Consider the following 13330-nt stretch of genomic DNA (forward strand, 5'->3'; position numbering starts at 1 on the left):
CTGAAAACTCATGTGAAATTCCATGCTTAAGAAAAAAACCAACAAACAAGGCATTCTTAAATTCAGTTCCATTATCAGTCCTAACTCTAACAATGCATAAGTTTGTGGAATGTTTTTCATTTGTTATTCTTTTGCATAATCCCTTAAAGCTTTCAAAAGTATCACTCTTCTCTCTAAGGAAATTTACCCAAGTAAAACGTGAGAAGTCATCAACTACAACCAAAATGTATTTCTTACCACCCATGCTTTCGGTTTGTGAGGGTCCAACAAGGTCCATATGCATAAGTTCCAATGGAAGAGTTGTAGTGAATGAATTGATTGCTCTATGTGAGGCACGAGTTTGCTTACCTGTCTTGCAACCGTCACACATCTTGTCTGGCTTACCACTCAGAGATGGCATACCTCTTACACTTTCCTTGTGAGAAAGTTTCAGCAAGTCTTGAAAATTTACATGCCCCAGACGTCTATGCCAAATGTCAAGAACATCATCTGATGTCTTGGCTTTCAAACATGTCTGCACTTCAACAGATTTATTAGCACGTACATGATAACAATTATCTTTAGAACGCAAACCACCCATAATATATTTGCCATTGTTATCAGTGACAATACATCTTGTTTTATTGAAATTTACATCCTCATAATCATCAGCTAATTGACTAACACTTATGAGATTTGCATGAAGTCCTTCAACAAACAAGACATTTTGGAGATTAGGAATACCTGGAGTATTTACCGTTCCCTTACCCATTACCTTTACCTTTTTTCCATCTCCAAAAGTGACCGATCCACTTGTAAACTCACTGGAAAAGGACACAAACCAACTCTTTTCACCGATCATGTGTCTTGAGCAACCGCTATCAACGTACCAAACATCACCTTTCTTATCTGCAAGTGCAGTCAATGCCACAAGACAAGTGGCTTCCACATGTTCAAACTCATTATTGGAACCGTAAGATGAAAGCAAACACGTTGCATCAATACATTCAGAAGATATGTCATAATTAGCAGTCTTAGTTGAGAGGTATTTAGGTTCTTTCTTAACCCAAGTCTGTTTTGTTTTCGTTTCCAGATCCACAGGGATTGAAGCTAGCTTTGCAATCCTGGTTATCAGGTTCAGACCTTCTTTCAACTCAGCTTGCAACGATGCAGGTGAGTTAAACCTCAATGTTTTTCTCTGACTTTGAGTGACCCTACGAAGCATGTTACACCTAGGTCGTATATGTCCTAATTTTCCACAATAATGACAAGTAGGAATGAAAGTTTTGGGGTTTGGAACATACCTAGGCTGACGCACAGAGGTGTGCTTGTCAGAACTTACGAAAGAATTTTTCTGATGTGAATGAATGACTTTATGAGGTTCTGTTCTTTCAGCCAACTTGAAGCCATATGGTTTGTCACTAGAGCTTTGTGAATTGCTTGATGAGCTCTCACCTTCCACACTTTTTACAAAAATCAAAGGTTTGCATGACTCACCATTATATCCTAATCCTTCCTTATTACCATAGGCTTTGCCAATTCCCATCATCTTTGAGACTTTTTCAGAACCTATCGAGAATTTGTTAAAGCTCTCCTTGACCCTCAATAATTCTTCCTGCAATTTTTCAGTCTCAAAGGTTAGAGAAACATTTAAGGAGGATTGAGCCTTTGTTTCAACCTGCAAAACCTTGATTTTGTTAATAAGCTCCTCATGCTCCTTGTTCCAGTCTTGAGACTTGGACTTTCCCTGCAAAAATTTGATCTTATCGACAAGGTCAGTTCGTTCATCTTCCCATTCTTTCAAAGAAAATTCAAAGTTTTGCTCAATTTTTTCTTTCTCACTCCTTAAGAATTCAATTTCCTCTTTGAGTTTATTATTTTTCTTAAGGACAATTCTTGAGGCATTATACAATTGCTTGCATTTTTCATTTGTTTCTTTATCAAAAGAGTCATCTTCTAAATCAGAAACATCAGACAGTTCAGAATTAAAGGAGGAAGTAAGAGCAAGATTTACCTCTTCACCATCGGATTGAGTGCTATCATCACTGTCACTCCAAGTAGATTTTAATGCCTTGTTACCTCGCAAATTGTACCTCTTATTGCCATAATCGGCAGCAAGATGTCCAATGCCACCACACTCAAAACATTTTGGTTTTTCAGGAAAATTTTTCTTTTGAGGGAATTTAACAAACTTTGGATTTTTGTCAAAACGATTTTCAGACATTTGATCTCTCTTTGAATTAGAAAATGTTTTTGAAGTATTTCCTGAAGAATTTTTTCTTTTCAAAAAATTCTTAAATTCTTTAGTTAGCAAAGCTAAATCGACAGAATCATCAATAACTTCTTTCTTTTTGATAGAAGAAAATGCAACACTTTTTACCTTCTTTTCTGGCTTGAGTCGCATCTCAAAAGTTTTGAGATTTCCTACCAGTTCATCCAAGGTGTATGTGTCAAGGTCTTGAGCTTCCTCAATGGCAATTTGCTTGGCTTGAAATCTTGACGGAAGTTCCCTGAGAAACTTCTTGACAATTTGATGCTCCTCAAATGGATCATCAAGGCTGCAGCATTGACTTGTAACATTGAGAAGTCAAGCATGAAAGTCATCAACCGATTCATCTTCCTCCATGGTCATGTTTTCAAATTCCAACACAAGTCTTTGAAGCTTCTGACCTCGGACCTTCTTGTTTCCCTCATACGTGACTTGAAGCAAATCCCAAGCTTCTTTGGCAGTGTCACAATGACTAATTCTCATTCTCTCCTTTTTGGACAAGGCTGTGAATAGTGAATTTCTAGCCTTAAAATCACAATTTCTGTTACGAACTTCCTCTTCTGTCCATTCATTTCTAGGTTTAAGAATTCTTGCATATGACCCTTCCACTTTCTTTGACTCTTCGGACTTGGTTGGGTTTTCCCATCCATTCTCAACAACATTCCACATGTTTTCATCCTGAGAGTAGAGAAACGCTCTCATCATAATCTTCCATTGTGAATAGTCTTCACCGTCAAACAAAGGCGGACAATTTATAGAACTGGAGGCCCTGTCACGTTCACGTTCCATCCTTGACCACGGATCAACTAAATAACTTTAGAACCCGCTCTGATGCCAAATGAAAATACAAGGACAGAATATGATTTTCTGGAGAATGAGGATTGCAGTGCACGGATCAATCCTCACTGGGCAGCAGAAACCAAAATGACAAATAGAACACCGGGTTTTGGTTACGCAGTGAAAACCTCAATTATGAGATTAAAAACACTGCGGGGCTCTTACTCTTGAGAACCCAAAATAAAGATCATCATATTAAAAAGGATATGTTCTTTTACAAACTTTGAATAGCACTAGCTCGGCTATAAGATTCATACAAAATCTAATACAAAGTTTGTCTTCCTTCTAGAACTCCTTCACTTAAACGATCTTCAAATCTTGTTCTTCTTTCTTCACAGTCTCCCTACTGATCTCGAGAGAGTATTATGCATATGAAACTAGATCACAAACACTTATACATGGACCAAGTGTTTTGGCTCTTTGTGAAGACACAAACTCAAACAAACATGCAAGACTCATCAAACCAAAAATTCTTGCGTATATGAAGTACCCTTTTGCCGAGTATATTCCTGCAATATATATTCAACCTGCGGCAACCCCTCAAAACTAAACAGAAACAACCCTAATTAGACTTCTATTAGGAAAGAGCTTTTATTCCAAGATATCCACAGAATCCTAGAATACTTAGGACTTAAAAACTACCCTTTTATTTATCAGAGAAAATCTTTTACCAATGTAATTCCATAAAGCCCAAAACCAACTTCCTAAAAACTGACTCAGGTGCAAATGCATGTATACCTGATTTTCCGAGATCAGTAAAGAGACTCTTTGTATGGGAATGCCAATTCGACAGGTACAAGAGTTGTACCTACACAGATCAAGAACTTTGAGGTTAAGAAATTTTGGTGAAGATGAAGAGAAGGTCTCTCTGAATTCTTTCGGAAAGATGAGTGCCTTGAAATGAGATACGAGAAGTGTCATACCTTTGGTAGCTTTGAATTCTCCAAGAAAGTCTCTCAATCGAGGAAGATGTTTCCATGGTCCGTCGAAATTCAGAAACTCTCCGTCCCAATTGTCCCATAGTAAGATGGAGACCGACCACAGCTTCGGAGGTTTCAAAGAAAATTCGGACTTCAGATAACCCTCACAGTTAAAATCGCAGAGCTTGGGGACATTGATTGTGCCCTTCACATCATAGCATCCATCTAACTGAAACACTTTCAAATGCCGAGCAAATATGTTCATATATTTCAGATTGGAGCACTCTCTAAAGATCATACTCTCGAGCTCAAAACTTGAAGAAACAACAGTAAGTGATTCAAGATTCACTGCTTCGTAAACTCGAATTTCACTAGCCTTACACTGCTTAACACCAAAGGATCTGAGACTGGAATTTGAAACACAAATTTTGAAATTTGAGAAAGAACATGAAGTTAGTGACAAAGACTCCATGGAAGGGCACTCTCCAGTTAAGTACAAGAGAGCATTAGTATCAAAGTGCACATTTTTAAGGGACATAGCTTTCAAAGAGGGAAGAAGGCGTTTAGGCTTAGCAGTACTGCTGCCAAATCTGCTAATGTTCTTTATTCTCACGTACTCCAAATTCAGAGTAGTTATACAGTTTGCATTGGCTAGTGCCTTTCGAGACAAGCAGTAGTAGCTTCTCAGTCCACCCCAAAGCCAATAGGATTTATCAACCCTAAAGGCTGATATCCAACTCCTTCACACTTCTCTCCATTGAATAACGCAACCACGTACTTATTTACTACTGTAGCATCTGCAGATGACGAGGTTCGTCATGCAAAGCCTGAATTTATCGAGCAGTTGTTTCTGCTTCTCTTTCTTACACAACTCCAAATACCTTTTCAAAATGTTGTCAACGAACTTCCTATGTCGAACCAGGTTGTTTTCATTCTCATCACCCTCATCGAAATCTAATATAGGGACCGAGGACAAAACACATTCCCATTGCTTGGAGAGAAAACTCATGTGGACGGCGGCTATTGTGGGAAGTAGTCGGATGATTCGGCGGATAACAAGGTCTGGTAAGTGAGGTGGTACCGTGTTGATGGCCATGACATTAACGTACGTGATTCGTAGAGAAATTAATACAAAGGGAGATGAACTTTTATACTAAATGAGGAGAAGGAAACCTTCCCACCAAATCGAAAAGGAGTAGGAAACCTTCCCACCAAATCGAAAGAGGAGTAGGAAACATGAGATCCCAATATTTATGGGACAAGTGAATAACTACTCAATCATTCTGGCAGAGTTGTGTGAATGGCCATTAATTTTCCTATACACTTATTCCGACTAATTATTGTTAGCAAATTTCTCATAAAAAAAACAAACTAGTACACATTTGCTGGCGAACCGTTGTATGAAACCTTGTTATATTATTATACTAAATAAAGAATAAGGCTATATCAGTTTCTCAGAAGCAGACAATTTAGAGAGCAAGTCACACCCTCAAATCTGAAAAATTCACCTTTTTCGGCGACTTACTCATTGGAATGTCTCCCAAATACAATAAAATAAGGTGTCTTCAGAAATTTTTACGTCTACAAAATCCTCCCATTTGTTGACGGATGTCGACGTCATGTGTGCCTCTACAAACTAGGGTTTAGAGTTGTAATAGGAAAGTGTTCTAGGTATTCAATTGTATTCGGATTCTATTACCTATTGTGTACCTTGTAACTCCATATTTAAAGGCCTTCTATTATCAATGAATACACAATTACAATTCTCTACAACACATTATCAGCACGATTTCTAACCCTAGCCCAAAAGAAAAAAAAAAAAAAACCCTAAAATTGCTGCAGCTCCTAACCCTAGCCGAAAACACCAAAAACAACCTCCTGCCGCAGCCTCCAACCTCCCTGCAGCCCTCCCTGCCGCAAGCCACTGCAGCCTACTGCTGCCCTTGCCGCGCACCAGCCCACGGCCTACCTGCAGCCCTTGCTGCCCAGCTCGCCTGCAGCCCTAGGCGCAAGCTCTCCAGCCTCCCTGCAGCCCCACCGCGCAACTACCCCCTGCAGCCCGCGCATCAGCCCGCCAACCTACAGCAGCCCGCGCACTACCTAGCCTACGCTGCCTGCAACCCGCGCGCCCCTGCAACCTGTTTGGCTCCAATTTTGTTGCAGCTGGTCAACAGTCTCTTTTCTTGCGCGGGCGTGCCAGCACCGTTCGGGTGCGGTCGTCGGGGGTGTCCCTTGACCTGACTTCTATCAAGCGATTGTAGACGAGGAGAGCACCAACCTCGTCGTGGGATTCTTTGTGCCTCGTGGTGAGGACTTTGCTGAAGTTTCTTCTTGTTCACAAGTCGATACTCAATATTGCAGATTGAGCAGAGCGAAATCACAGGGAAATATTGAGATCTTGCTAAAGCGTGACTTTAGCTTGGCTGGGTTGCTAGGGCGTTACCCTTGCTTGGCTGGTTCTGTAACCGTTGTGGTCGCGGCACTACCGTCGGCTCCCGAGGAAACTAGGACCGAAGCACGTTGACAGAGGGTTTGGTGGCACTGAAAGTCGGCTTCTGAGAAGACTAGGACTAGGAGTGTGATCACCGGTAAGAGAAAGAGAAAGAGAGGGAGAGGAGTTGCTCTTAGAGAGGTTTGCTCTAGAGAGAACTTAGATCATCTTAAAGATGTTGTTGTTGAATGTGAATGTGTGTCGGTGTTGGTGTTTGGTTGTGGTACTACAATCGGCTCTCGAGGAGACTAGGACCGAAGTACGTTGACAGAGGGTTTGGTGGCACTGAAAGTCGGCTTCTGAGAAGACTAGGACTAGGAGTGTGATCACCGGTAAGAGAAAGAGAAGGAGAGGAGTTGCTCTTAGAGAGGTTTGCTCTAGAGAGAACTTAGATCATCTTAGAGATGTTGTTGTTGAATGTGAATGTGTGTCTTAGAATGAGAGGAGAAGGTGTTTATATAGGGAAGAAAAAGAAGAGTGAAATGATGAGTGGAAGAAAAATAATGAAAGTGGAGTATGAAAGTGATTTGTAAAATATGGAAAAGATAGAGAAATGATGAAATGAAAGCAAAGCATGAAGGTGTAGAAACATGGAAGTGATGATGATCTATTAAAGAGATTGTCTTGAAAAATATATCCAAGGAAAAGAAGAAAAGCATCTAGCTTTCTTCATGTGGGTAGGAAACATGAACATGTGAATATTGAGCTGGTTTTAGGTCAGTTTCTGCCCCTTTATTCCTTCAATTATTTCTCCAACAAGCCTTCAGAATGAGCCTTCGACTTCTTCATAAAAAATGTTCCACTATGAGTGTAGATCATCCTGACAAATTTCAGAGCTTTATTTCATGCGGTTGGGCTGGAAATGCTGCTGGACCTCTTACAGGTCCAGTTTTCCAGTTTTGCTTCTGTAGAAAATTGGACTGATTGTTTGAAGGCCTTCCACTCAAAACTAACTCTGGCACTCTTCATAAGAAATGATCCTTGGGCTGTCTAGAATGGATCTGCAGTGTTTCAGCTCATTTCAAGTTCATTTGGTCAGGCGTCCGCTCCTTCTGTTTAGCTCGGTTTCTCCTAGCCGAAGTAGGAAAATGTGCTAAAGTTGACTTTTCATGTTTCCATGCTTCCATGCTTCCATAGTAGGCTTTATTTAGCCTCTAAATATATATTTCGAACTTGTCGACAATATATAGCTTGAGCCACTGACATTGGCTCAATTTCTCCAAGACACGCCTTGTCAGGCCAAAATGCTTATTTTGGGTCCAAACATTGCCCCCCAGACCTCGAAGTCAAAAGTCTTCGTCTTGACTGAAGAGGTCTTGAATCAACACTACTCTTATAATGTTTTTGCTCCAAAGCCACTTGTATTGGCTTGACTGATAATACTTGACTGATTCCATATAGGCCTCTAAATAGGCCATAAAGCTTGAATGCCACAATCTGGATTGCCTTTGTCATGAACTGATGCTTCCTTTGCCAACTTTATTGCCCCCCATGGATCTGGCCAAACTTGGGCAGGTTGTAGGAGGTCAGAACTTTAGCGTGCCCCCCATGCGAAGGAGACTGCTTTTGATCGCGAATGAGGATCCTTCTCTTCCTTGGTGGTAGCTTCGCCATGTGTATAGCAACATGTATCTGCCTTGTTCGCTGGCTCTCTGTTGATTTTCTCAAATGCAGGTGTTGAAGCCGCTTTCTTGGCTAGATCAAGGCCTATAGTACTTGGTGAAATAAGATCCAGAATAGCAAACTGTTTGCTGTCATTTAATCCTTCGCGAGTCTTATGCCGAAGAGGATGATTGGATCATGGTTATCGACATCATGACGTGTGACCAAGTGAAACCACCATAAGAGCTGCAACTTTAGCATCTAAAACCGCATCGGTTTTAATCATGTTTTATTTAAAAAACATCAGGCCACTATGCTGGCCCCGCGGTGGTAGGAAAAGGTGGAATATCTTCACTGTCGCCTTAGATGCGATTCTCAAGATGGAATAATGACTCATTAATTTTTAACTAGGGCCACTCACTGGCCCAGCTAATAAATTAATCTCCAGAAAGATCTGAGCTATAAATCGAAGTGTAATGGAGAAGTATCTCCGCTGTCGCCTTAGATGCGATTCTCAAGATGGAATAATGACTCATTAATTATCAACTAGGGCCACTCACTGGCCCAGCTAATAAATTAATCTCCAGAAAGATCTGAGCTATAAATCGAAGTGTAATGGAGAAGTATCTCCGCTGTCGCCTTAGATGCGATTCTCAAGATGGAATAATGACTCATTAATTATCAACTAGGGCCAGTCACTGGCCCAGCTAATAAATTAATCTCCAGTAATATCTGAGCTATAAATCAAGGTGTAATGGAGAAGCATCTTCACTGTCGCCTTAAATGCGATTCTCAAGATGGAATAATGGCTCATTAATTATTAACTAGGGCCACTCACTGGCCCAGCTAATAAACTAATCTCCAAAAAGATCTGAGCTATAAATAAAGGTGTAATGGAGAAGTGTTCCTCACAACCCAGAAATGGCATCCAAGAAACCATTCGTTATCGATCAGGCATATGAAATCACTGAGAAAGCCGCATTCACCTGGCGGACTAACATGAGTGTTCGATGTAGAAGTCAGATCGGAGAGGAGAAAAGTCTACTGATGGGCTTTGGTGGCGGCGATAGTCAAGCGAGTCTGGGTCCCACACCTCGCGATCGTTTGCCAGATGATGCTATGGCTTATTATGCGCTTCCCATCCGCCGTCCCATCCCGGCTCTTCTCCGGTCTCCTGCCGATCTTGGAGGTTGGGGCCAGAAACATCATAGAGTCAAAATTGGTTTCTGGCCCTCAATCCAACCTCCTGATGTAGCCTGGTACAATGAGGTTCGTGCCCGAGATTTGGCTCGCTGGCGCGCAGTAGGCATTGCGGATGCTATTGACTTGTGTCTTCAAATTCCCGGCGGCCTTAATCGCGCTCCTCTCGCCACGGCATTTTGCTTATGGAACACCGCCAGCAACACTTTTGATTTCCGCTTTGGGCAGATGAGTATTTCCTTATTGGATATTCTCGCTATCACGGGCCTACCCATCCACGTGGCACCGTATGTTCAAGGCCAATTTGATGACGAGAAATTCCCGCTGCAGATGACTCAGACAGGTCGCAGCATTCATAGCAGATCTTTCCCGTCTTGGCGAAATTACTACCGCGGACATCATGACGAAACCGGGGGAATTGCCTTCCTCGAGTGGTGGCTTTGTAAGTTTATTTTCTGTACCTCTGCTGGTATACCAACTGGCACTTGGTCCTCTTTGGCCACTGCTCTTTATAATGGCACAGTCGTTGGCCTTGGTCAACCGGTTCTGGGTTCGCTTTATCGAGCCCTTTATCAAGTCGCTATGCATCCATTCGAAGTCCAATCCTCAGGCCCCTTCTGGATTCTGGATTTCTGGCTCCAGACTTATTTCCCCCATTTTCGCCGACCAGACGTGCCAGCAGTGCCTCCAAATGACGTTCTGTTGGGCCGGTGGCTCTGCCGCGAGGGAAGGTATGAATCTCCGGCATTTTCCGAGTGTTTCTCGTTTTTGTATCTTCTGGATGAGATGCCGGATGTGAAGTTGGTGGTAAATAGAAGATTCCCCGCGATATTGGCAAATGGGTTTCTTCCTCGCCCGGGTCATCGCGAAGAAGCTATGATGATGTTTCGCCGCACTATTTCTTGCCCTGACATTCAATTGGCCACGGATGAACTAAGTTACGTACTTTATGCACCCAATCACTTTGCTCGTCAATTTGGGTTGGCCCAGTTGGTACCCTGGCCTCTGGTTGATTCTGCCAATTACTACACCTCTTAGCGGAGATCAGCTCCGCCTGGGTCTGCCCCCTTTCAGAGTCAGTTTACTTTGATAGTGATTCCCCCTTGGGTCAGAGCGCTATACCCCCTCAACGATGTCGATGATGACTATGCTGATTGGTGGAAAGAAGTGTCAGTGAACTGTTGGGGCATGAATAACTGTGACCTTTTCGCCAACCTTTTCCGCGACTTGGAACATCCCTTTGCCGTGGACAGCGACATCCTTGAACAATATTATGCTGGCGAGGCTCCGCCTCCTGTTCCTGCTCCTCCGCAACATCAACCTGTTCCGCCCTCGCAGCCACAAAGGCCCTCGCGGCAAGCACAACCGGGAATACAGATTCGTGAACAATGGGCATCAGTAAGTTTCCAACTTCCCTCACCATTTCTTTTCCTTAGCTTGAGTATCAATCCTTATTGCTAAGTACATTTGTTTTATTTCTAGCGTACCAACCGGAGCACGGCAGCCTCTACTCAGGCCGGGAAACAGAAGGCAGTATCCGAGGAGCCTCCTGAAGGGGAGTCCTCTGATGATGACGATGTGAGCCTTGTTGAGGTAAACTGCCCCAGACTAATTCTGACTTTGCACATTTGGCTTTCCAGACCCCTTCTATTTTCTGAGTTGTGATTCCTCTTCTGTGCAGGTAATTGCTGCTCATACTTGCAAACGCGGTCGCGCCCAAATTGCTGAAGAGGACTTTGAGGATGACGAGCCTTTGTCAATGCGGCTGGTAAGCTCTGGCCCTGTCTTATCCTTTTTAAATTTTAGAATCTGGGCAGGATCTTCACTGTGTATCTTTTGACAGGTCCGTCAAAGGACCACTAATCCCTCTCGCTTGAGCGAGGCAGAAGAACCAACTCTCTCGCTAGTTCAAGCATCAACTAACCCCGTGGCGCCTCTTCCGTCTCCCACATCTACAGAGCATCTGCAAGGTCCTACCATTCTAATAACGATCTCCGATGACGACTCCTCGGAGGATGAAAGCGTGGAAAGCCACTCTGAGACTTCTGCCGCTTATGAGGAAATGATGACGACAGAGATTCTCGCGGCACTAGAGGTTCAAGAGGTGAATGAGGCGGGGCCTCTTCCTCTTGGTGACCACGTACCAGATATTGACCCGACAGCTCGAGAGGTAAGCCACTGTTTGGCCAATACTTTCCATTTCCCTTTGGATCCAACCCCGCTCTCTGACATTTCTGAATCTAACCAGAATTCTGTTTGTACCGAGGAGGTGGCTACAAACGCTGAGGGTCCTATCGGCCGGACAGTCGCCCAAGAGATGGAAAATGATACTGACGGTGGTGGTGCCCCCCAAGTCTCGCGAATAAATGAGACAACCGTCGAAGCCGAGGGCCCTGTGCTTGAATCTGCTCCACTTGCCCATGGTGAGCCGCGAGTTGAGTTTCCAGATTCTCCCGCGGCTGAAGGGACAGACCAACCTATTGAAGATGAAGAAACTGAGGAAGCTGTCCACCCTTTTGCATTGGTGGTTCGTGATCCTGTGGCGCCTCCGCCGCCTCCTCCTCCTACCAGATTCGAGAGATTGATGAGGGTGTTGGAGGTAACTCCTCTTTCTGCTGTGGATGAGGCTAAGATGGTGCTTTGCGAACATCTGGGTCCTCAGGTATTGGAGACTGACATCCTCTCGCGAGTCTTGGAAGCCCTAAGGTATCTTTGCCAGGAGAAGGTATTGACCCTGCAGCAATTTAGTGCCATTAACGATCTGCTGAATGAACTTGGTGAGGCCCGCCAACGTCAACCGGCCGCGAATGCCCAGGCTCACGACACTCGAGAGGCTTTGAATAGCCTCTCTCGAGAAATGGACATCTCTCGTGGTATTTTAAATGAGCGAACTAACCGCCTGCGGGAACTACAAATCCAAAGGTCCGACTTCAAACTTCGGATCGAGGACCTCCATACCGGTTTAGCCTTTGTTGAAAACGCGATTGCTACAGAAGAAGCCCAACTCGATGAACCTCTGGCTGCTTCTGAAGAAATGGGCCGCAACCTGGCCCATCTCAGAGAAAGGGCCACTCAGGCCGAAGCAAGTGCTATTGCGGCGAAACTCCGCGTGGAGGAACTTTGCTTGAAATTGAGCTTTGCGGGCCAATCTCTGTAGGCCCCCTCGAAAACCGTTCGGTCTCCTCACACGCTATTAATCCTTTCTTTTCCGAGATTTAAGGCATTAATCACTCGTTGAAATTGTACGGTCGTGAAAAATAATCTCGTGAATAGAATAATTAGTCTTTTTTTTCCCGAGATTTGGAATCACGAATCTCGATTTACTGACATCGGTTTGACTCTTTAACCATCCATCCAAGGGTGGGGATTTTCCTGAAGTCCCTTTAAATAGTTGTATTTTGGGCAAGGAATACTCACAACAAATTTTCTGAAACATTCAAGAAATGGCCTTTCAATCCTTGCTTCTTTTTCTCCTTCTTCACAAATCTTCCCCTCATGAAATGACCTTTAGCCTCTAAATTTTAGGCTTTATGGCGTAATCTTAAGCCTGGGTTAGGCCTTATGGCGTAATCTTAGGCAACCCCTTGTTTCGCCTTTCTGAAATCTTGCAACAACAATGCCAGGCTTCAGATTGGTTTAGAAACACGAGGGGACTCCGAGTGTGAGATCCACGATCATGCGAGATCATCTTTATTAGGATCCCCCACTTGGAGCAAATCGGGGAAGGGAGGGAAGCCAAATTGAGGTTCGTTTTTCCTCCTCTGTTTCCTTCCTTCTGGACCCGACCTGTGTTGTGCCCTCCAGATGGAAGGGGCTTTGGTTCTCACCTCCTTCTCCCCCTTTCTCTTCTTGATAGAATCTTGGAGGGATGAGAAGGGATGGACTCTTTGAAAGAATGGGTTCAAGCTACAGAATGGCTGTTCCTGTACTTCACGTCCAGCTAATGGTGGTTACCAAGGCTAGAGGGGGTGCAGAGACTCAAGCTGATATTCGGTTCCTTCACTCTCTGCCCCTCTAGGAGATAATGGCGCG

Source organism: Rosa rugosa, chromosome 6 (assembly GCF_958449725.1).
Source record: "Rosa rugosa chromosome 6, drRosRugo1.1, whole genome shotgun sequence".
NCBI lineage: Eukaryota > Viridiplantae > Streptophyta > Magnoliopsida > Rosales > Rosaceae > Rosa > Rosa rugosa.